General features: G+C 40.7%; 1 protein-coding gene across 1 annotated transcript in view; it reads left to right on the top strand.

Annotated features, from left to right (window-relative positions):
- ADD3 (adducin 3) overlaps positions 1–22,820 on the top strand; it is a 101,369-nt gene that overhangs the window by 36,455 nt on the left and 42,094 nt on the right. The window lies entirely within an intron of this gene.

Genomic DNA, 22,820 nt, shown 5'->3' with positions numbered 1-22,820 from the left:
AGCACCTGGCTGTGATTCTTTTGGGTTTAGTTTTCAGGGACTTTTGGAGTCAGAAAAGTTATTTGCTGTGAAATATTACCTGGGAAATGCTACACATGCCTTACAAATGCAGTGCTATAGGGCAGAAACAAGGAAGGAGTCAAGGCATTGTCACTTCATCAAAATATAAAGACAATGGCTTTTATTAATAAAAGCTTATTGCGTACTTTTGTGCACTTCAAGCTGAATAGTGCTGAGCTGCCTTCTTCCACTAACAGTGCATGAATTTATTACTTGTTGCCCAGAGAAGCTGTGGCTGTCCCATCCTTGGCAGTGTTCGAGGCCAGGTTGGATGGGGCTTGGAGCAACCTGCTCTAGTGGAAGGTGTCCCTGCCTTGGTAGGATTTGGAACTGGATGATCTCTAAGGTCCCTTCTAACCCAAACTGTTCTGTGATTCTATGACATGTTCATCGATAATGCCTTTCATTTCAAGAAGCAGATTAATTTCTTGGTTCTTTGATTTTTACTTTTAAGATAATTCAGGTGATTGCTTCCACCTTTAAATTGAGGTCTTCTCTGATGCTTGGGCTGTTTAAAATGCAAGTTGTTTTCCTGGGATACTGGGAGACTGACAGCTGTACATGAGCCCCAGCGTGTCTGCATTCCCTTTGGTGTTGAACTTGCCTCTCCTGCAGGCTCCTGGTAAGATGAGAAGCTGGCGAAAAGCATAAAATGGAATTCATGTGTGGCTGGAAAAAGGATACAAGTGAGTCTCGGACTCTATCTGGCGTCTCCAGTGCTGAAGGAGAGGTTTCTATCTCTTTGCTCAATTTAGACAGAGATTTTGCTCCAGACGTTTTTTTGCCCCTCACTGTGCAAAACCTGTCAGATCCTTTTCCTGACACTTTCTCCCCCATCAGTCCCTCAGAAAGACTTCAAAAGAGATTTTTTTTTCCCTATTGCAGACGGAACCAGACACAGTCTTTCTCATTCACCCTGCATTTGAAGCATTGATAAGTAACATGTGGCTGGCTCCAAACTGGAGACTTTCCCAGCCATTTAAGAAAACACTGTTAATAGTTAAGTTTTAAACGAAAACTATAGGATTGTTCTCCTTTCTTTGCAATTGCTCTTTTATGTAATATATCCCAAGAGTTTTGATTCTCTCCTGTCTGAAGCAGTCAGAATTCACTACTGTCTTTCTGATTAACACATATTGAAAAGAAATGTCAATTCTAAAAACTTTTCCATATGGGAAGGGTTTCTTTATTCATAATCTGTGTCACGCTGTTTAAGCTGTAACTTTCTTTAATGCCTTTCGATCATCACTGTGTGGAACACTTACTGCAGGAGTGCCCTAGCAGAAAGAAAAACATTCTTTTTAAAACTTGAGACTGAGTAAGAGGAGCCTGGAATGGAAATCCACTGTCCTGCATAATTGTTTAAACCTGCTACACAGTTGTGCAAAGGTATGAACTGAGAGGCCTCTGCCATAAAATGGAACTGGGACTTCATCTTCAAAGGCAGGGTATGCCAGAGGACAGCCTCTGGTCCTTTTAATATGAGTAGAGCTCACTTGAAAGGCAAGGCTGCAGATGAGGAAGAATGTAACCTGGGGGTTTATGAGCTTATTCAGTAAACTCCAATCTGATGCATCGCATTATTGCTGGGAGAACACAGTAAAACAACTGACTTTTTATTTCCTGCTCTGCCTAAGGAACAGTTTAAAAGCAAATGGTATAAAAATACAGGAAGATGGAAGATTAATCTAAATCTGTGTTCAAATATACCACCTGAATTGATTTTTCTTTTAAAATAATAATAAAGCCCCCAAGCTCTCCCTGAAATACAGAGACTGGCTGCGTTATCCCCCAACTATTTAACCTGGTTAAGTCAAATTTAGTGTTGGCTCTTAGCTGCTGGGCAAGCTGCACTCCCTGCAGCTTCTGTTGTCCCATGTGTGAGGAGGGCTCAGACCCTGAATATTCAAGGGAACTGTTGGGGCCATTTCCTAAAACCATCTCACTAAACTCTAAGTAGATTCAGCAAGTTTATAAAGTTGATTTTGGTTGTTTTTTTCTCCAGTGCCTTTCTCTGATATGAAATGCATTTCTACACCCCATTTAGCATTCCTTATTTGGCTAGAAATTAGACTTTTAAAATCCCCTTGCACATGGTATTGTGGAAGAGGTGAAGGTAGGGCAGAGTAAGACAGTTACCAAAGTAGTTTTGCGTATTACCAAAGTAAAATTGACAAAAAATTTTGTCCCTATCCTACTTAAAGTGTCAATCCTTATTGTCCCATTCCCCAACGTGTGCACACACACATGATACTGGGGCATATCTGTTTTGCAGCACTGGTGAGGGTTGTATTTCTAAGCAGGCTGCTGTAGTTTTGGTGCTTTTGAGCCCCTGAGCTTTCTAAGCCTAGAGGAAGGCTAGATGTTTGTGGACTATTTTAAGCATGCTCTTAAAAGCTTCCTCCCCACCCCTTAATGCATCTTTCAACACATGTGTCTCCATTTTCCTGCCAGCCCCCCTTTAAGTCCAGAAAGGAGGAACTGGGATGAACATTGGCTCAAAATCCATTTTGAGAGTGCACCCCTTCCTAGGACTATGCAAGTAAAACTGTTCAAGAGGTGTTTACTTCTGTGTGTATTGCATTTCATGCAAATATGAAGAGATTGTATTCCCTGTGTTCTGTCAGTTACCAGCCCTGACAGAACTGCACTTCAACATTCTAGAGGCCTGGGATCCTTTACTGGGGTCTTTATTGTTTCCTCTGATCTTCATAGTCAGGGTGAAGTTTCTTATTTTGGTCAGGTTTTTAACTGGGGCTATTTAAGTCACCCAGGTGGGGCTCTTCAAACATCAATGACTCTACATAATCCTGTCTGCATGAATGATGAAGCAGAACATGGGATACAAGTGTATTTCTGCCTTAAATGCCTCTTACCAGTAAATATTCATAAAAAGAAGTTGGTCTAGCAGTCTGACAGCAAAAACAAAGTTAAACACACAGCTGGGCTCATGCACATTTCATAGAATCATGTAACATGATATACTTGGCTCTCCACAGTGGATCAGTTTGAAGCTTTTTTTGTTCCTAGCATGAGAAGTTTTAATGCAGAAAAGTCTGTCTTTGACTTAATCTTCTCACTAAATATTTGTAGTTGCAGACAGTAAGATTTGTTCATGCAATATCTGCATTATGCATTTTCTCATTTTGGAAAAAGATCACTACATTCATCATGAAGACTGTTGCATTTTTCTGGAGGCTTTCATTTGTGGGACTTCTTCTCTTCTGTTGAGGTAAAGAGACTTCTTGGAGCTCAGTTCCCGTTTGCACAGCTGGTCCCCACCGTACTGGGCGTGACGGTTGTACTGTACCTCCTACACCTCTTCAGCTTTCCCTGCTGGTGGTAGTGCTTGTGCTGCACTGTGACCACTTGCATCAAAGCACTGGAACTCTGCCCAGATGCTCATAAACAAATGAACTACAATGTGGAATGTATATTGTGCAAGCTAAAGTAATCAAAGAGAATATTAAAAAAGAGATAAAAGGAGATCCTGTTCAATATTTTTACAGTTGTCGCCTTTCTCCCAAAAAGCACTTAGTTTTTGTGTAGCTCTTGTTGCTTTATTACATATGTGAAAGGGTTTTGTGGTTGCTGATAGTGTTTTTAATTATTATTTAAAAATCACAATCATTTTCAACATAGATTGCTATTGTAAAGTAGAACCTGGTTATCTGTACCTTAGTACCAAGCTGGCAATCTCTTGTCTCACGAGAGTCAAACCCAAAGTTTCACTGGCATGCTCAGAATAAGCTTGAGCACTTGCACTGCTTCTCTCTGTGATGGAAAGCTGGAGGAGGAGAACCCAGTGGCTGAGGATGAGGAAGCTTTTAAAGTAAAACAGGAAATCATCACACTAGGATTCTTGCAGAATTGCTGCTACTTCTGTGAGCTATAGTAGTAAGGAAGGCTTATCCAAATTCACTCAGCCTTTTAAAATGGGAATAGAGCACTTGAAGCAAAGACTCTGTTTCTACAGGCATGCTGCTAATCCCTGGATTTGAGCAGGATTTTTGTAGATACTACTTCTGTTAGGAGAGGGACATTCAGGGTTTCCCAGCCAACGTATCTTTTGAAGGCATTAGTTTAATTATGCTAAAATCCTGAATTATTGGTGTCCTTTTCTTTTTGTGTTCCAACGAGGGCCTGGAATGTGTTGAAGAGTGCTGGCTTGCTCTTCACAGTTTTCCCTTTCTGATGCCCCTATCGTGGAAACAGTTTGCTGGCAGCAGATAAGTTTCTGTATCTCATTGCCTGTCAAATTCCTCTGTCCCTGTGATAAAGCAGTTTCATGCGAGACAGAAGGAGGAAGAGGACAGCATTCATACAGTCTCTCATTGTAGCAGGGTTGGAAGAGCTTGGTGGGTATCTCCAGAGGGAATTGCAGGGGGTGGGTGCTGCCAAGCACAGAAGTGCTGGAGCTCACCAAATAAAACCCTTGTCCTTTTCCAGTTGACACAAGTAGGCTGCTAAAAGTTAGTAGTACAGCTTGTGTTATCAAATCCTGTTAATTGTGAATTAATGAAGAGCAGCTCTGCAAAAAAGAGTTGATAGAATTATTTGCAAGCTTGTGATATGGTGATCAGATTTTCAGCTCTTTCAATGTGATGCTGGAATTAAAATGTGATGCTGATTCAGAATTGCAGACTGACATATTTTAAACCAGTAAGCTTATAATACAAGAGAACAGAGACATAGCTTAAAGTTAAAGATTCTTTCCAAAAGGCAAAATCATTCTATTCTGCCAGCACTAGAACTGTTAATAAATGGGTTTAAATGTGTCACCCTACCTCTACCAGTATGTACTTTATGTATTTTAAATTTAAATATAATTAAATTTAAATACTTTATGTATTTTAAATTGCTCCTTAGCTTAGGAGTGAGGCTGGACTTGATGGTTTAAAAATGCTGAATATTTGAGAGCACAAAAGAAGAAGGTAGCTACATGTGTATCAGCTCAACCCTGTGACTTTACCATGGAGATTGTTGGGTTTTTATCCAGCCTAGTCTGGCTTGGCTTTATTCATAATCTGAGTGCAGTGAATGAGGTTTGAATGAGTGATGTTTGAAAACTGCACTTTTCCAAAAGTAGTTACAAGCCTTAAAACTGTCTTCCACTCAATACTGACTTAATAATTTCAACAACAGGCTGTGCTTTTAGGTTGGTTCCCCCCCCCCCCTTCACTCATTGAAGTGTATTCAGTAATGATACCTCCTTAGCAATTGTTGGTACTTAGAAAGCAAGTTTAATAAACACACAGCTTTTTGTTTCCCCTTTGCTGAGGCTGGATTTACTTCCTAACAGTTCAGTTCTAGTAACATGAGAGGTTTCTGTCTGCTAATGACCAGTGACTCTTCACAGAAAAGAATCTGTTAAATGTGGAACTAGTTTTAAGCTTTGGCTTAGCTGTGCACCTTGCCATGGCAGGTTGAAACAATGCGAGTCGAGTTATTTGCAGCTGACACTCTCTTAATTCTGTTCCTTCTAAAAGGGCTTCTGCTGTTAACTGAGACTTTGCAACACCACAGTCTTTGCTGGTGATCAGTGTGGAGTGCTAGGAAACGTGATTTGTTTTGTGTCATCTTTAGGCTGAGGAGAGTTTGGGTTGCAAGGGGTTGCGGGTGAAGCAATCTCTGACATAGTGTAAGTGCGAGGGACTTGTTCATGCTCTGCACTCAGGATCTGTTTTCAGTGGGCAACAGTTGCTGCTGTTGCCTGGTTTCTACATCTTAATGTAGAGATATGTGGGGCTTCATGTCAAACAGTTCTGTTTGAAGCTTGTCTATGCAAGTAATTAGAGTAACCTGTAACTGGTTCTTTTAATTTTAAGTTCAATTTATCTGTGTTTCTGGATTAACAGTAGTGTAGCTACACAAATCAGTGTGTGATGGTTGCTGAACCAAATGCATTTATTCTCAGCTAACAGTCTTTAAATGGCCTTGTGCCATCCTTACAATTATATTTGACACAGGCTGTAACTTCAGATTGAGTGTATTCTTCTAAAAAGCTACAGCAGTCAAGCCCCCCAGATATTACAGTCTAACAACAAACCAACCCCCTTTGTTTGCATTCTATTTGCAGTCTTTGAACAAGTGTTCTTTAAATATGAGGAATTATGAAACACATGGTATTATGAAACATAACTGTAACTCAGAAGAGTTCCAATCCTGGTTGTTATACATTAAACAAACTGCCTTGATGTTTGGAACAGTAACCTGCTACCATGAAGATATGAGAGTTGATTTCATGAGTGTTTTCAAAGGAGGAAGCCTGTTGATGCCAGTCTTAAGCTTGTAGAAGGCAGTCACTTCAGTGTCACTTTCAGTATGGTGGCCTATGGGGTCTGGGATGGCAAAGCTGGTTCTTTACCTGGCTCTCAGTCAGTATGTTTGTATGGTTGAACTGAAAGTTCACTGGCATCATCTGAACCCGGGAACTGAACGATGCAGTTCCCATGCCAGCCTTCTGCCTTTGCTAGTCATAAAAGTGAGAATACTTATTATAAGGGAGTTGAAGCTTGCAGGTAGTAAAGCAGCTTTTAAAGACTGTGAATTAGAAGTTAGATAAACATAAACCATTTATCAAAGGCATCCAACTTTTTGTTGTGGTTGTTAATACTTTTTAAGAGGGAAGGAGGGTTTTATAACAGAGTTAAGGGATCCCTTAGAAACCAGGAGGCATCTTTCAAAAGTTGAAGCTTTCTCCAAAGAAAATAGAAAGGAGGAAAAAAAGCCCTCTCACAAATTGAATTTTAAAGTATAAGAAGTCTGGCCAAAAGATATTCTGAAAAACAATTTGCTAAAGATATGGGAGCCTACAATAAGTCATTTGAATTGAATCCTTTCAAGTACATCAGAAATGGACGTTTTTCCAGACAGACTGGAGAGCTGATAGATGACTGAAGTGTAAAAGAAGTGCTCGGCAAAGATAAGGTGTGGAATGAAAGCTCAATCATTCGTATCCAAGTTGACTTTCCTGAGAGATTTTAATGCAGGAGCCTTGCTTCATAGGTGCTATTTTGAGCATTGGTCTGAAATTGAAATGTTGGTAGGGAAGATATTTAAACCTAAAAGAGAGCAGCAAACTGTCGGAGTAGATAACGTTTGCCCAAAAGATCTTGAGGTAACTGCATGCGACAGCACTGATCTGGGATCTGGTACTTCAAACTGCTGCAGGATCAGAGGCAGGAAAACAGGCAAACACAATTTTAATATATTAAAAGCATTCCAGAAATAGTCAGGGTACCACAGAGCAGCAGGTCTGTACAGGCAAGTAAGTATGTTTCAGCAGGAACAAAGACCTTGGAATTGGTAAACACAGCATTTGTCTCATGGGTTGGGGGAAGGTGCACATGTGCATTTCAGATAGATGGGCTTTAGCCTTATGGTGGAACATGGAGTTAACTGGTGTCAGATGCAAAAAAACCACAATCATTTGTTCTGTAATCATATAGGTAAGTATATTTTTCACAAAGTTATAACCTAGAAACAGTGTGCTATAGTGCAGTGCACAGGATAACTGGATGTCAATAAATAATTGGATCATAAAAACTAATGGACTGACATTAACCCCATTGCATCAGGTGTATTAAATAACCTGTATGGAGTCAAAATCTGTGACTCACAGTGTATATTAATTTACATGGGAACGTTTGTTCAGTTCTGGTCAAGTTCTGACCACAAGATGCAAATGAGGTTTACTTTGTGGTGTATGTGGCATGGTCAGTAAGTGGACTGCTATGGATTCTGCCAAGTCTGGATTTTCTCCCATCTTCATAGCAATTGGCACAAATCAGACTGGATGTGTGTGACTTTTACACTGCTGGTAACACACACTTCCTGATAAAAGGATACAAAATGAGTGATACAGTGTTATCCTGGCATCAGATACAAGGATTGAGGAAAAAAGTGGGTTTTGTCTGGGTTTGTTTTTTTTTTTTGACTAATAGTGGCTTCATGGAAGTTATTCCAGGGGTACAACCTCTTCAAGGTGTCTAGCTGCATGCAGGCCAAATACGGTTTAAGTTTCTTCAGTGTAAAAAGTTTGCATTGGAATAAAACATCAATTTTTTTCCTACTAGTTCGTCATAAGTGTATGAATTCATGACCTGAATGAGGAAATGGGCGTTTTATGAACTTCACTTTTTCTACAGAAGGGAAAAATACCTAATTAAAAGAAAGAACTCTTTGATAATTCTTGTTTCAATGATGTCTCCCTTGAAGGAGTAAACAGTAGCACAAAGCAGTAAGGCTGTGTGCTGCGAGGACTGTTTGTTTTTCCCCTATTTATCACCCTAAGCAGGAAGAACTTGCATTTCACCAGTTGTGTTTAAAGTTGCTGTTGACCTGTGGATTCTTGAAAATAAGTAACTGTGGGGGAAAAACCCCTTAATACCAATTTCTGTAAAAAATTTTAATACCTTAATGACTGTGAAATAACTTTAAAGTGAAATAGATTTACTAGAACAGCCAAAACTTCTTCTGCATCTGTCAGCTGTGTACTAATTTTATAACCAAGAACTATAAAATATGAGGAAAGGTTACCAAAAAGCTCAGGTTACAGCCATGGAATCGCTTTCTTTGATTGAATCTAGCTTTGGGGAGGTAGGCTGTAGATAAATTCATGCTATTCTTTTTAGAGCATAAACCACCAAGTTTGCACCATTGTTGGTTTGCACACATTGTGTCATATAGAAGAAAGCATCTGTTTGTAGGTGGGTACTGATACGCTTGTGTGACTTGGAAAAATATTCAGAAATCATCTTCACCATAACTTACAATGCTGTGTGTTTGCCATGAATCATGCCAATTCCACCCCAGATCATCTAGCTGTTGTACAAAGAGGTGATCTTAAATTAGCTTTTGCCAAACACATTTCAGTGGAGTGCATTCAATACATTCCAGTGCAGTGAACTCCATGTTACAGTGAGTATAGCAGGGGGCCTGTAGCGGGCTGATGGGTATGGGGGTGGGGGGGTGTTTGAAGCTTTAACTCAGCTTTCAGTATGAACTGGTAGAGGATTTCTAGTGTGAAGGAGGACTTTGCTTGTTTACCTGTCATACCAACATTGAAATGTACAGGCTTAGTACCACGTTTATGTCCGGAAGTGTGAGTTGTATAATGCGTTTGCTAACTTTTTGGCTCAATTTTCTTTCATGATGGCAATAATAAAATGCAGAAGACAGTCTTTGTACAGTAGCTTTGAGCATTTACTGGGAGAGGGAGGGTAAATATTATCATTGCTTTTGATCTCTTTTATGGGACTTGTTAAACACCATTTTCTCTTAAATTTGTTTGCTTTATCGTAGTCTCCATGGACATATATTTTCCTAGTTAAGTAAATTTGTATTTTGATCACAAACTAAATAAAATTCAAATCTCCTATGTTTCCGTCATTCCTCCTCCCTTCATATTTACTCCTGCTCAATTCCCTGCATGTTGAGGGCCTTTATGTTTTTTAAAGAATTGGACATGTATTTTCATTTAATGCTTGTTATGTTAGAAGCTCCTGCACTTGGTATTCTGAAAGCTTGTTAGTGCCTGGTGACATATTCTCACAGCATATTTTAGTCTACACTCACACTGCTGCTGCCAGATCTTGGTATTTGCTTGGTACTGCTAAGTACTCATTTTATACTGTGTTACATCGCAGTGCAGAATATCAGTATGTGATATGGCTTGTTGACTGGAGCAGTGTAAAAGACCCCTTTGCCTCTGAAGTTAGAGAGATGCTTAGAAAAATGTACTACCTGTCATGCTGTGTGAATTGCAAGATTTTGATGACTGGGCTTTTGCTTTTAAATCCATCGTTTGCCATTTTTTTTTTTTGCTCCTCTTGGTATCTAAAATAGTGAAGTTATCTTGTCTTGTGTGTTTCCTCAGTCTTGCATGTAGCTTGCTAGTGGTTTCAAGCAGCATGTGTCTTGCATAACTTGAGATGTCTGCAATATGGATGTCTGCTTGTGAATTATGTGCCCCTGTTGTAATCACTGCAAGTCTACAGTGCAGCCACTGGAGTCTAGAAAATTATTTGCTTCATCCTAGAGAGACTTCAGTTAGACAATTTAAATGGAAATAGTTCAAGTTAAGCAAAAAGAATCACACTCTAGGACCTAATGATTTCACAAACACCAATGTTGAACATGAAGATGTTAAGTTTCAGTAGTTCATACACAGTATGAATGATAAACAAAACCCATTACTTTAGGACTTAGGAATTTTCTTTTCAGACTGGGAACTTTTAGACATTGAGCAACTTTGCTCCTGATTCAAATTCTGGAGAGAGAAAAACTTAAATCATCCCAAGTGACTCACAGATTATTTAACAGTAAAGAATGAACTCCTCTTGCAAGTTCACATGGGCACTATATATCTGTAACCATTATGTAATGTTAATATTTCTAGGCACTATCACACTCCTTCCATATATCAGTCAGTATTCCAAGGTATGTGATAAGTATTGCCTGTTTGTTCGCTGGTGCTTTCTCAGTGTGAGTAAGGGAAACTTCCTCATGTTATGACTGAATGTGGAAACCAGAGGTTTTCTAAACCCCTTTATGCATTCTTTTAGTGTAAAATCCTTTGCTGTGTAGCAACTCTGAGAGCTAGGCACCACTTAAAACCTCACTACTACTCACCTATTAGTCTATTTTGGGATGTAAGTGGTACACAGGCTTCGTGCACTTTCTGCAGCTGAGTTTTAGTCTGAGTCACTTGAATCTCCAGCTTGAAGCCTCATGCCTAAATCTAAATGGTAAATCCTTAAAAGCAGACAGATTGTGTCCTAGAAATAAATACCAGACCTTCCACGCTTTTAAGCAATCCATAGATCGTGGATAGATTTGCTGCACAAGAAATAATTTTGCTCTGGAGAAATAAAAAGAGAAAAGACTGCTCAGCAAACAGTTGTGTTTAGTTGGCGTGCATACACCTGCGAGATTCACTCGAAGGACTTCTGTTTGTAGTTACTGATGCAGTGAAATTTACTCTGTTGGCACTTTGAACATCATCAGTATTTTCATGGCCTTCTAGCAAAATATTGCTGAAAACTGAGCCTGAGAAACAGTTCTGAAATCGGTAACTACTGTTTTAATAGCCATTATAGGAAGCAGGTTACAGTGAGAGTCATTTCTAAGCAACTGCTTACTGTTGCCATCCCTTAGTTTGCTGAAATATCTCAGATTTTGCGGTAGATCTAATAAAGCCTTTAATTCCTCTGGGATTTTTAGATTAAAAACTTCTGTGTTTTGCTGCTTAAGTATAGTTTTGCCTCATATGGCCCAATATTTAGGATAAGTAATATATTTACCAATATATAAGTAGTAGTAGTATCGCAGCATTAATGTGAAAGGAGCTAAGCCCTGGAGAGCTGACCTATGTGTCTTGGAGGTCTTGGCATTGCTCAGAGAGACTATTCCTGTGTGCCCTTGCTTCCACCTCCTTCCTCTGATGACTTCTCCCGCAATGTAAAACTGGATTGTTCGTATACGGAAACTTTCTGTGTATGTTTCTAATATGTGAGAAAGTCGGGTTTTGCTGTGATAGGCAGTAAGAAATGTAAGAAATCACACCCCCAATGGATTTGCCCTCTGTGGAGCAGCTGGAAGTGAAATTACAGGAAGAATGATGAGTGCTGTTCTTGCTTTCAGGCAGCAGTGGAACTATTCCTGCAACAATACAGCGAAATTACTTGCAGCCTAAAACGTGCTATACTTCTGATTTAAAAAAGTTGTGCTGCTTCTGTTTACCTATTACTGAGTCATTGGTTCCTAGGGAGTAAAAAGAGAAGGTATTTTAAACCACTTGCACAAATTCATACTTTCCAGGCAGCCACAGGGTTTTGCATTCACTTTCCTTGGGAAACTGAATTACTGAAAGTCCACTGGTTTTGTGTGACAACACTGCATGCTTGTGTAGATGTAGAGATGATACCAACCTTCCAGAAGCATAGGTATAAACTTGAGATCTACATTTTAAAAGGTAATGTTTAAATATTTCCCCAGTCTTTGCTAAAAGAATATTGGTCTCACATTTGTTTCATTACTGAATGTTTCGTTACTGAATGGACGCAATATCACAGACTGACTTCTGCAGAGTGTTTTTATTCCACACACTGGACACAAGCCTGTAGTTTTAGCAGACCCTATTTATTCAGTGAAATACACAGGATGGGTGCTTCAGTGTGGCTTTTGTAAAGGGAATAGCCCCTTAATAGGTGCTTTTTACCTTAAGTACTGGTCTTAAAAATAGTCAAGTGCAAATATATTTTTATTAGTGTTATTTTTCTGAATACCTGTGCACTTTGAGCTGTTGCCCCTCAATGAGTGATCCTGCAAATCAAAAGTGACCTGCTATTACTAAAGATCAAAGGAACTGTTTTTAACTGGTGGTGGAGCTGAAGAAAGAAATGCCACTAATATATATTAGAAGAGTCTTGCTGTGTGTGGCTTTACCCAGAAAAAAGGAATCCATACAGATATCTTGGAATTTTTAAATGAGGCAGGCTTGGGTTAAGGGAGGAAAAAATACATGTTGGTTTGGGTTTGGTTTTTTTTAAAGGTTAGAGGGAAAAGATGAGCTGTGTATGTAGCCTGGTCGGTTTATTCCAGAGTTGGATGAAATTTCCAGGCACTCAGAGGGGCAGGGTTTGTAGATGTTCCTGATTACATAGAATAATAGAATCATAGAATAGTTAGGGTCAGAAAGGATCTTAAGATCGCCAAGTTCCAACCCCCCTGCCATGGGCAGGGACACCTCACTAAACCATGTCACCCAAGGCTCTGTCCAATCTGGCCTTGAACACCACCAGGAATGGAGCATTCACAACTTCCCTGGCCAACCCATTCCAGTGCCTCACCACCCTTACAGTAAAAAACTTCCTCCTTATATCCAATATAAACTTCCCCTGTTTAAGTTTCAACCTGCTACCCCTTGTCTTGTCACTACAGTCCTTAATGAAGAGTCCCTCCCCAGCATCCTTGTAGGCCCCCTTCAGATACTGGAAGGCTGCTATGAGGTCTCCACGCAGCCTTCTCTTCTCCAGGCTGAACAGCCCCAACTTTCTCAGCCTGTCTTCATATGGGAGGTGCTCCAGTCCCCTGATCATCCTCGTGGTCCTCCTCTGGACTTGTTCCAACATTTCCATGTCCTTTTTATGTTGAGGACACCAGAACTGCACACAATACTCCAAGTGAGGTCTCACAAGAGGAGAGTAGAGGGGCAGGATCACCTCCTTCGACCTGCTGGTCACGCTTCTTTTGATGCAGCCCAGGATACGGTTGGCTTTCTGGGCTGCGAGTGCACGCTGCTGGCTCATGTTCAGTTTCTCATCGACATCCTTGATTTATATATTCTGTGCCTTTCCTGGAAACCGAAGGTTGGCATGAGGGGATTTTATTCATAGGAAAGTCTGAATTCTGCCTTATGTTCTGGAGCTTCAGGGTGGCAAGATTACCTACCAATTAAGTAGTAACAACTTACAAATAAGCCTTACTTTGGTGTAGATGGAGCCAAGTCTCTAGCAGCTTTACTGTAAAAGCACTAATCCCAAATAAAAGTAATGGCTTTCATGAAGTGCCCCAAATCTACATGTTTGCATCAGCCAACCTGAATGTCTTGGCAGAGCTGGTGTAGACACTTGAGTTTCTGAGACTGTCCCACCTTGCCCCTGTGTTCGTAAGTAAACATGGTGTCTGTCCTGCATGCTGAGCCTGGCTTTACTGGCAGCTCCCCATCCCTATCCCCAACTCCCACCACCCTCTCCCCCAGATAACTTTATCCTCCTAACGCAGATAGGCAGTGCCCTGGTCTGGATTTCATTTCTTCTTCTTCAGCTCCGTGTGATCCTGCGTGCATTCCTAACGCGTTACCAACAGCCCACGTCTCTGAAAGCGCCGTATCAGCTTTCAGTGGCAAAAGCTTGGAGAGGAAACAGGCCGGTTCCTCTGTGTGCAAACAGCTGGGCAGTTGTGGATGGAATTAATTGCTGATATACACTGGCTGTGTTTTTCTTCTTTTGTCATTTCCTTTGCAGCTGTGAAAGCCTTTGAAAACAGCACAGACTCTCTCTGCAGTAGCGATGCAAAAGTACTGAAGTACATGAGCGTGTTAGGATTTGCATACAAAATACCACTTCTCCTTAGCTGTAACAGCCAGCACTGTTGACATGGGTATTCAAATCCAACTGCACCTTCCAAAAGTAATTTCTGGTTTTGGACTTCCAGCTTGAAAAAAGTCTACTGTGGAGTTTTTGCTTTCTGAAAGCAACGTTCATTGTTTTCTGAAAATAGGAGTCAAAGTGGATCATTGGAAGTAATCCGTTCTGAAAATAGTTGGCTTCCATCTATAGGCTTGGAGCTATTATATCAAATAGCCTGATGCTGCTTTAGCCAAATGTGAAACAGTCAAGTTGCTGAAAGTCATGTTCCCGGCCAGCAGTTATGGGAAATTTATCACGAGGTTGGAAAATACACATGTTATCAACAGGGCTGCATGTCTGCCTCCAGGCTTCACCCAGCCCCTAACAATGCAAAACAAACCACCCATCACAAATCAGAAAGTGCTGTCAAAAGTAGATTCTGAGCACTAATGGTGTCAAAAGCTGCAGAATGCTGGGTTTAGTTGTAAAATCGGTGGAAAAATGTGTAGTACCTATTGTTGAAGATAATATTTTGTTAGCTTCCACCCTTTAGGCCCCACAGATATCTTTTCTCTTGTTTATTAAGCTGTTCGAAAAACACTTCTGTTTTGTGGCATTGTTAGGCATCCCCTTCTTAGCAGGCTTACTCTGCCGTGCAGTTTACTCAGGAGAGCATCTCTAAGCTCTTTTGCTGCAAAAAAAACTACAGCTCTCCTAGGGGTATACCATAATTGCACACTGTATACTTATAGATAGCCTGATACCTAGAATGGATTGCTTATTAAAACAAATGCTAGAGCAAGATTTTGTTGTTTTAAGACCTGGTCCTAATGACTAAATAAATGAAGTTGTACAAATATGCTGAAAATGTCCCCACCAGCTTGTGTTGTGCAATTACTTCTACCACAAGATGAGTATTTCAAAGGTCCCACTGAAACCATGGCCATTATTTGTGGTAAGAAATACTGCTCAGAGTGAGGAAGGGCTGACAGACCAAGACCTTAAAAATCAAATAATTTTTTAACCAATAATAGAAAAATTAACGTTACACAACTCATGGAAGGAGCCAGGCTTGCAGTCACAGCACCCGTAGCAGCCACACTCTTAACATCTGTGTGCCTGTACTTACAACAAAAAACAGTAAGTGCATCCTAGTGTTTTAGCTTTTTACCCAAGGGATTTTTGCTGTGCCTTCATGTATGTCATAGCTAATAGCACGTAGGGAGACACCAAACCAAGCCTGGCTCACGTGGCACACAGGAAGTTCAGCTGTAGTAACTTGATTGTGAATCTGAGCCAGAGAGTCAGTATGTTCAGACTGTGGCTGTTACTTCAAAGAATGCAGGCTGCCTCTTTGAAAGGTTTCTTGTTTTTATAGCTACACAGAAGTTAACTATTACATAAGTCGTATGCTATACATATGTATATAGGTGAGTGTATATATGTACGTTGTTATTTAAATATACATGCATCATGGGCAGCCTGTCCCATCTATGTCACACCAAGTATTTTTTGGCAGGTAACAATTATGAAAACAATTAAAATTCCTGTGCAGCATCAGATTAGTTATTTTTTGGGGGAGAGTGGGTGGTATTTTGAGGGGGAAAAAAAAGCAGATCTGGATTTTAAATCCAAAGTGTAAAAGTGTTCTGAAGGTTTTTTTACCAGAAACTCTCTGTCAATTTGTGTTTTGACAGAAAAGTCTGACCATCAGGAATGCAGTTCTGGCGTTTGTACTGTGGTGTTTTATTAGTAAATACTTAAGAAACGATGGAGCTGCAGTTGTTTCTATGGCTAGTAACCAACTGTGTCCATTTCAAGGCACTAAATAGATGAGAACAGTGCTCTGAACTGCCCCGTAGTGCAAGTTGTTAAAGTTGAGAAACTCTTTGCTTTCTGCTCTGGCTTCTTGTTATTTCCTGATTCACTTCAATCTAGTGTCTGTCTGACTGAGAGATTGAAAGGGGTAAAAAGCCCAACCAGTTTTTAAGAACTTGTACAGTAGCTGGGCCATTTAATTTACATTGAAGATCCTGATCGCTGTGGGGGTTACGTGACAAGTTGGTGGCCTGATTTGCTTTGCAAACCTATAAATGAGTTTGTGTTTGTGAATCTCTCAGCTGTGGTTTCTTTCTCCACCCTTTTCTCATGAATAAACTTGAAAAATATTCAGGACAAGGTTTCTCTGGACTCGCCACATCTGATGATATCTTTTCCAACTGTGGTCTTTGTATACATGTACTTCTTAAACAATTGGGAGGTGTGGTGCAATGTGCTTCCTCGGAGGGAGGAACTCTTAGTAAAGATGACTAATTCTGTGAGAAGAGTCAAGCACACAAAATGCTAATGCTGTAGCTGGAAGGAGTCTGTAGCTTTGGTTCTTAACTCCCTTTGGGTTTTGACAGTGACTTAGAACAAGGAAGTATTCAGTCAGTTATGGTGAAACACTGAAAAGCTTTCAATCCTCCTGCCAACTATGCTCTATGTATACTTTCATATTATATATACTCTCAATATACTAATAAGTTCAGTGTCTTAATCAACCACCTGACTTGCTACATGAAGTAATTACATGCAATTAATAAATATTTCAGCTTGTTCTTGCATGTGATTTATAAGCCTTAGTTGACTATAATCCAATACATCGTTGCGTGAGCTTTGTGTAAGAGTGGTTTCATTCAATAAAAAATAAAAGGAGCATTTAAAGAGCCTTTTATTCCTGTCATAAAGATGCTTTGTGCTATTGCCATTGTGTGTTTGACAGCACGGTTGGGCATGGATGCTGCAGAAATTTGTCTTGTATTTTGATTGTCTTCTATTTTGAAACTTGCGTGATTTTTATCTTCAGTGTCGTGCCATGACTGGTGAGTTACAATTTCTGTGCTTGAATGGGATTTTCCTGTGGAGCTAGTATCTGTGTCATCCATAAATCAGTTACTCTGTTTCCCTCACTTGTTGTGTGTATTGCAGGGGTTTGTTTTAGGAAATGTGGTCAGATTTTGCTTCCACTTACATCCAGGAGAGCGCCAGCCTTGGTAGAACTGGGCTCAGAGTTTTCAGTGTATACTGGCACCTAAAGTAAGCACAACTACATCAGGCACGGGGCTGATTCTGCTATAGTGCTGAAGTGGCCTTTGAGGTTTTAATTTTAACTCTATGAAGCAAAATAAATCAAGTATGTTTGGTTTTATTTAGTGGTAGGTTTTGGCTTTGTTCTCTTTTTTCAGCTGATCATGAATAGGTAATCTTGATTTAATTTGGAAGATATATTTTAACACATGGCTCTAAAACGTAGTGCAGCACCAGTCACATGGTTATAGCTATTGTTGCACTGTAGTTCCCTATCTCAGCTTATTGTATCCAAGTAGTTCAACTTATGTGAATATGTGTGCTAATGGACTTTTATCACGTGCATGAGTAGTAGCAGGCTAAAGACTCTCCTGTATTAGTCATTGCAGTGGGAGATAATGGAGAAGTCTGTTCTCATTTAAAGCTATAGCAGAATGCATCAAGCAGCCTCATTAATCTATACTGTAATAGCATCCAGTGTCTTGGATTACATCAGATTCTTATGATAAACACATAACCAGCTATGGAATTCAATTTTCTGGTGTCCAAAAAAGGCAGAGTACCCAAGTATTTTACAATAAATAAACTTGACCTAGGGAGAAAAAATAAAGAAAACTCTTGTAATTTCTAGTAGGTTAATCATGCTTTCGACATCTGGAATTAAGGTTTCTCTTAAATGCAGTTTTGAGATCTGCAGTATTAATCCTGGAGTTTTTCTGAAGGCATGCAGAACTTAGCCTAGGAGTTGGATACTCAGTCCTGGTATTTGTTTTCTGCATTGTTCCCACATTCTGGCACTCCACTCCCTTTCCTCGCCTCGCTGAGCACTGAAAGGGACATAAATTGACATAACTAGATTTTTCTGCCTAGTGCAAGGGAAGCAGCCTGAAAGATAAACTTTAACCTATCATCCTGTCAACATATTTGCATTGTTACAGAAGCAAAAATTTGTATACTGTGGAGTCAAGAATAGTGTGCAGAGACAATGCACTGAGATAGACAAAGTGCATATCTGAAGTTATATTATTTTCAGCCTATAAATAGGAGCTAAGCATCCCACTGTTTGGTTTGCTTTCCCATAACTGTAGCATAAGAAAAGTTCTGAGTATTTCCACTGGCCTGAAGTGAGGAAATCCTAAGAACAACCAAAGTTGAACAAATTAATGGGAAAATTATGGAAGCATTTGGCCTGTCAGTTAGGTTGGGATGGCTAACTTCTCCTAGCAGTCTATACTGTGTCTTCAGCATGCCATAGCTCAGTTATGCAACCTTGAGAAATTTCTCTCCCATTGAATGCACTCTTCCTTTATTAAAGCTAATGGGAGTCATGTGTTGGCGTCAGTGGGAAAACAGACCCTTACAAATCTTTCTGGTAGATTTGGTGGAAACAGAGCTCACGTTCATTATTGCTGTATTCCGGGCAGTTGGAGGGCTCATTAGCAGGATGTTAATGATGTTCAGTGCACTTCTTTATTGGATGAGAGGATGTGGTGAAAATATAAAATTAGTGACTTCTCAATCTTTTCATTTCCTGTATTGCTGGATTAATTTCTTCCTGTTGTGTCCTTTCTCTCATCTCAGTACTTAAACACTGTTCCCTGTAACCCTGTGGATGTGACACTGGGAGTGCTCCAGCCCCGCTGTTGGGTCTCTTTACCCTAAGCCTTGGAAACTTACTACAGCTCAGTAGCAATCATTATGTTTTCAGTCCTTCTAGAATTAAATGCAGGAAGCATAAACCTTGATCAGGTAGGAGCCAAATTCTAGCGGTGGGACTCTCATGGTAATATCATAGAATCACAGACAGGTTTGGATTGGAAGGCACCTTAAAGCTCATCCAGTTCCAACCCCCTGCCAGGGGCAGGGGCACCTTCCACCAGAGCAGGTTCCTCCAAGCTGTGTCCAACCTGGCCTTGAACACTGCCAGGGATGGGGCAGCCACAGCTTCTCTGAGCAACCTGTGCCAGAACGTCACTGCTCTCACAGTAAAGAATTTCTTCCTAATGTCTAATGCAAATCTCCCCTCTTTCAGTTTAAACCCTAACCTATTACCCTTTGTCCTCTCACTACATGCCCTGTAAAAGGTGCTTCTCTAGAGTTCTTGTAGGTCCCTTCAGGTATTGGAAGGCTGCTCTAAGGTCTCTCTCGAGCCTTCCTTTCTCCAGGCTGAACAAGCTCAGCTCTCTCAGCCTGTCTCCATAGCAGAGCTGCTTCAGCCCTTGGATCATCTTCATGGCCTCCTCTGGACTTGCTGGATGAGGTCCATGTTCCTCTTGTGTTGAGGGTATCTGTAGTGACAGCCACAGGCAGAGGCAGTAAACCTGGTTTTGCACAGGTCCATAGGACAGGGCCTGTGAGCAGCGACAGGGCGAGAGCCACGCCACTGCTTCACTGAGCAGATGTTCCCGCAAACTGCCTGCTAACAAAACCCTAGCGAGTCACAGCCTGGGCTGCACCCCCCCACCTCCTCCTCGTGACGCTGAGCCCTTGGCCAGTGATGGGATTTCGCTTCCCCTCGGAAGACGCCGCTTTCGTTTTATCTCGCAGAGGCCCCCGCAAGAGAACAATAGGCTATTAGAGCGTTAGAACCTCTCATTGCTTCATTGTGTAGGAGAGGCTGGCTGCCCTCGGAGCTTATTTGGTGGCCAGAGCCTGGGCTGGTGGTGGGTGTGAACTGAGGGTGGCCGTGAGGGAGCATAGAGGGGCTGCCCTCTGTGAAAGGGAAAGAAATAAACACAGAAATAGTGTTGGCAAAGTACAAGTGGTTTGTTTGGGTTTTTTCTTCCTGGTATAAAATCTGTCTTTATTCTTCAGCTTTTAAGACAAAGCTATGACATAGTTATTTTTGTCACTGCGACAGTAAGAATGGCTGGGAATGGCTGAATCACGGGCAAAGAGTGCAGTCAGCAGCAAAAAGGTGCTGGCCTCCCCAGTTTCACGTGGATTTTAGGACAGGCAGGATTTTACTCCCCCCCCCACCACCTGATTTTATCATGAATGCAGCCATCATCCTCCCTGAAACTGTGCACATCTGTAAGCAATTAGATAAATGATGCCATTGATATCATAAAAATCAAACTTGCTGTCCTAGGAATTTGTCATCTTGGAGGAATAAGGATATAGGGGAATACTTTAATTTCAAAAAAAGTATGCTCCAGGTATATGTGCCATTAGTCTTAAAGGTGCAGTTTTATTAGAAGTACTCTTATTTCAATGCTGGTGAAATATATAGAGCTGAGCGTTTTGAGGAAAGTCAGATGGGACACAACATTCAGCTGCTTGCCAGTAACTTCTCCTTCATAAAACAAGCTAGTTTCTTAGTCTTTCTGCTTTCACGTGTACACATACGCTTCACACCACCACCAACAAAAAGAAACCAGCCCTCCTGATGACATTTCACACTATCTTGGGTAGAATTTTCCTGCCTCTGTGGCTGGAGGAGGAGCCCATGCAGTATGTGAGTTATTTGTAGATCAGTTGATCTTTCCATGATGAGAAAAACAGTGATGAAACTAGTCTCTTTTCTGGACTGGTGTACCTGTCACATGCTAAGAATTTTATGTGTATTATTTTAATGTGTTTTCCTCAAAATGCATAATAATGAAGAATTGTGTTTTTCCCTTCCTGGGTAGTTGTCTACTCATTATGTAAATATATTTCCCAGTGCCGCAAGTTGAAGCCTTGCAGTTACTGCCCTCACTCTGCATCTCTTGGGTTGCACCTGATGGTCCAAGTACTAGAGACTTTCTGACCAGTTTAACGGGGGCCAAACAGGCTTTCCATGCGGGAGGAAATATTTCATAGTTGTGATATGCACCTCTATTTATTTATTTATTTGTGAATGAGTTGAGGACAAACAAGCGATGGCAGCAGCTGTGCCATGTGAGTGAGTGTGTCATGAGCCTGCTGGGTAAGGCATAGTGAAGGGCATTATTCCGCTGGGAGGCTGGCACTGGGCATGGCCCTCCAGACTTGCCACAAAGGATTTTCTGTTTGACATGGAACGCAACAAGCACATTCAGATGTTAGCAGAGGGTTGCCATGGAAACCATGTAAACTGTGATGCTAGCAGGCAGAGGCAAAGGTTATGCTGTTGCACAGGCTTTTTTGTTTTCTCTTTAGATGTATCAGAGCAGCTTATTTCTTAACTCACACTCTGAGCCTATGTAACAATTTGTTCAGATTTTTGGTTTGGCTTTATGTATCTTTGAACCAAGCATTTGTCATGGTTGTAGCAAGGAAGTCAGATGAGCTGCAGGAATAACAATGAGAATGTGTTTTGCTTTTTTCTCCTTTTATTTAACAGGGAATAACTTTGAATATCATGATTTGAATCAGTTTATCTTTTTGTTAGTGATAACAGTGCAATTTGAAATGGAGGAACAGGGCACACAAGAAAATAAATCAAGCTATTCTGCCGCTCTAGTGCAGTTCCCAGTTCTGTTGAGTGCTTTTATTGCTCAGGTAGAACACTTCCAGGTTATCCTTCGCTGGCACTTGTGGAATTTTGAATGCTTGTCTGTCTCCTCTCAGAAGTATGAACTTATGCTACTTATAGATACCAATTTTAACACTGGTTAGCCTTCAGCTCATGCTGCTTTTAAATTTATACTACAAATTTAAATTTCCAGACATATCTATTGATTTGTGCATGTTTTAGGAAGTGCTACAACCCTCGGCATTATTATTACTAAAATAAAGAGAAGTATTGGCTCTTCTACACGATTATGCAAGTTCCCATTTGATGGTCCATGTTTCCATAATTGTGCCTGTTTATAGGTTCAGCTTAATTATTGTGAGAGGTGGTTTTTTGCATGCCTGAACTCGGTTCTGTGCTCCTGCCTGGGCGCATGGTGCATGTCAGTGAGAGGTCCAGGTACCTGATTGTTCACCTGCTGAACAATATGATCTTACCTGATCACACTGTATATATTCACTTCTGCCACTGAACTTGTGAACCTATTGAACGCTTTAAGCCAAACTTGGTACAGGTAAAAAATAATTAACTTACGCATTACAAAAGATGATATACGGTTAGAAGAGAAAGATGTGGAATTTTGGTGCTGAGGTTGAACAGAGGTATGAGTTGTTTGTTCCATCTGATCATAGGGTAATGACTAAAAAAAGCCAGTCCGGTATAAGTGTAATTAATTGAAATTGTGATCAGGTTGCAGAACCAAGAGATAACTTAAATTCTCAATTTTGAAGTGTCTTATAATTTGCTACAGAAAAAACATTACCTCTTAGGTGTATGTTTCCATCTAACGTAGGCAAGTAACCTATAGGCATTAACTGTGTTTCCAAACAATGTAGCTTTGAAAAGTTGTGCTGTCACAATACATCACTTAGTCCTTACTCTTTGTGTATGTCCCATAGAAGGACGAAACAGCTGACTTGTAGCACTTCCTCTTGTGGACGTTAGTTTCTACTACAGAATGGAAAGGTGAAATGCACCCTTGTTGCATTGCAAGGATAATTGTTGACTTATTTTTGGGCCGTAAGTCATGCCCATAACCTTGTGCACCATGCCAGGAGGGGCCAGGAAGGGATGGACTT

The sequence above is a fragment of the Psittacula echo genome (assembly GCF_963264785.1).
Source record: "Psittacula echo genome assembly, chromosome: 6".
Classification (NCBI taxonomy): Eukaryota; Metazoa; Chordata; class Aves; order Psittaciformes; family Psittacidae; genus Psittacula; species Psittacula echo.
Note: the sequence above shows the minus strand (reverse complement) of the source record. Positions and strands in the feature narration are given on the sequence as shown.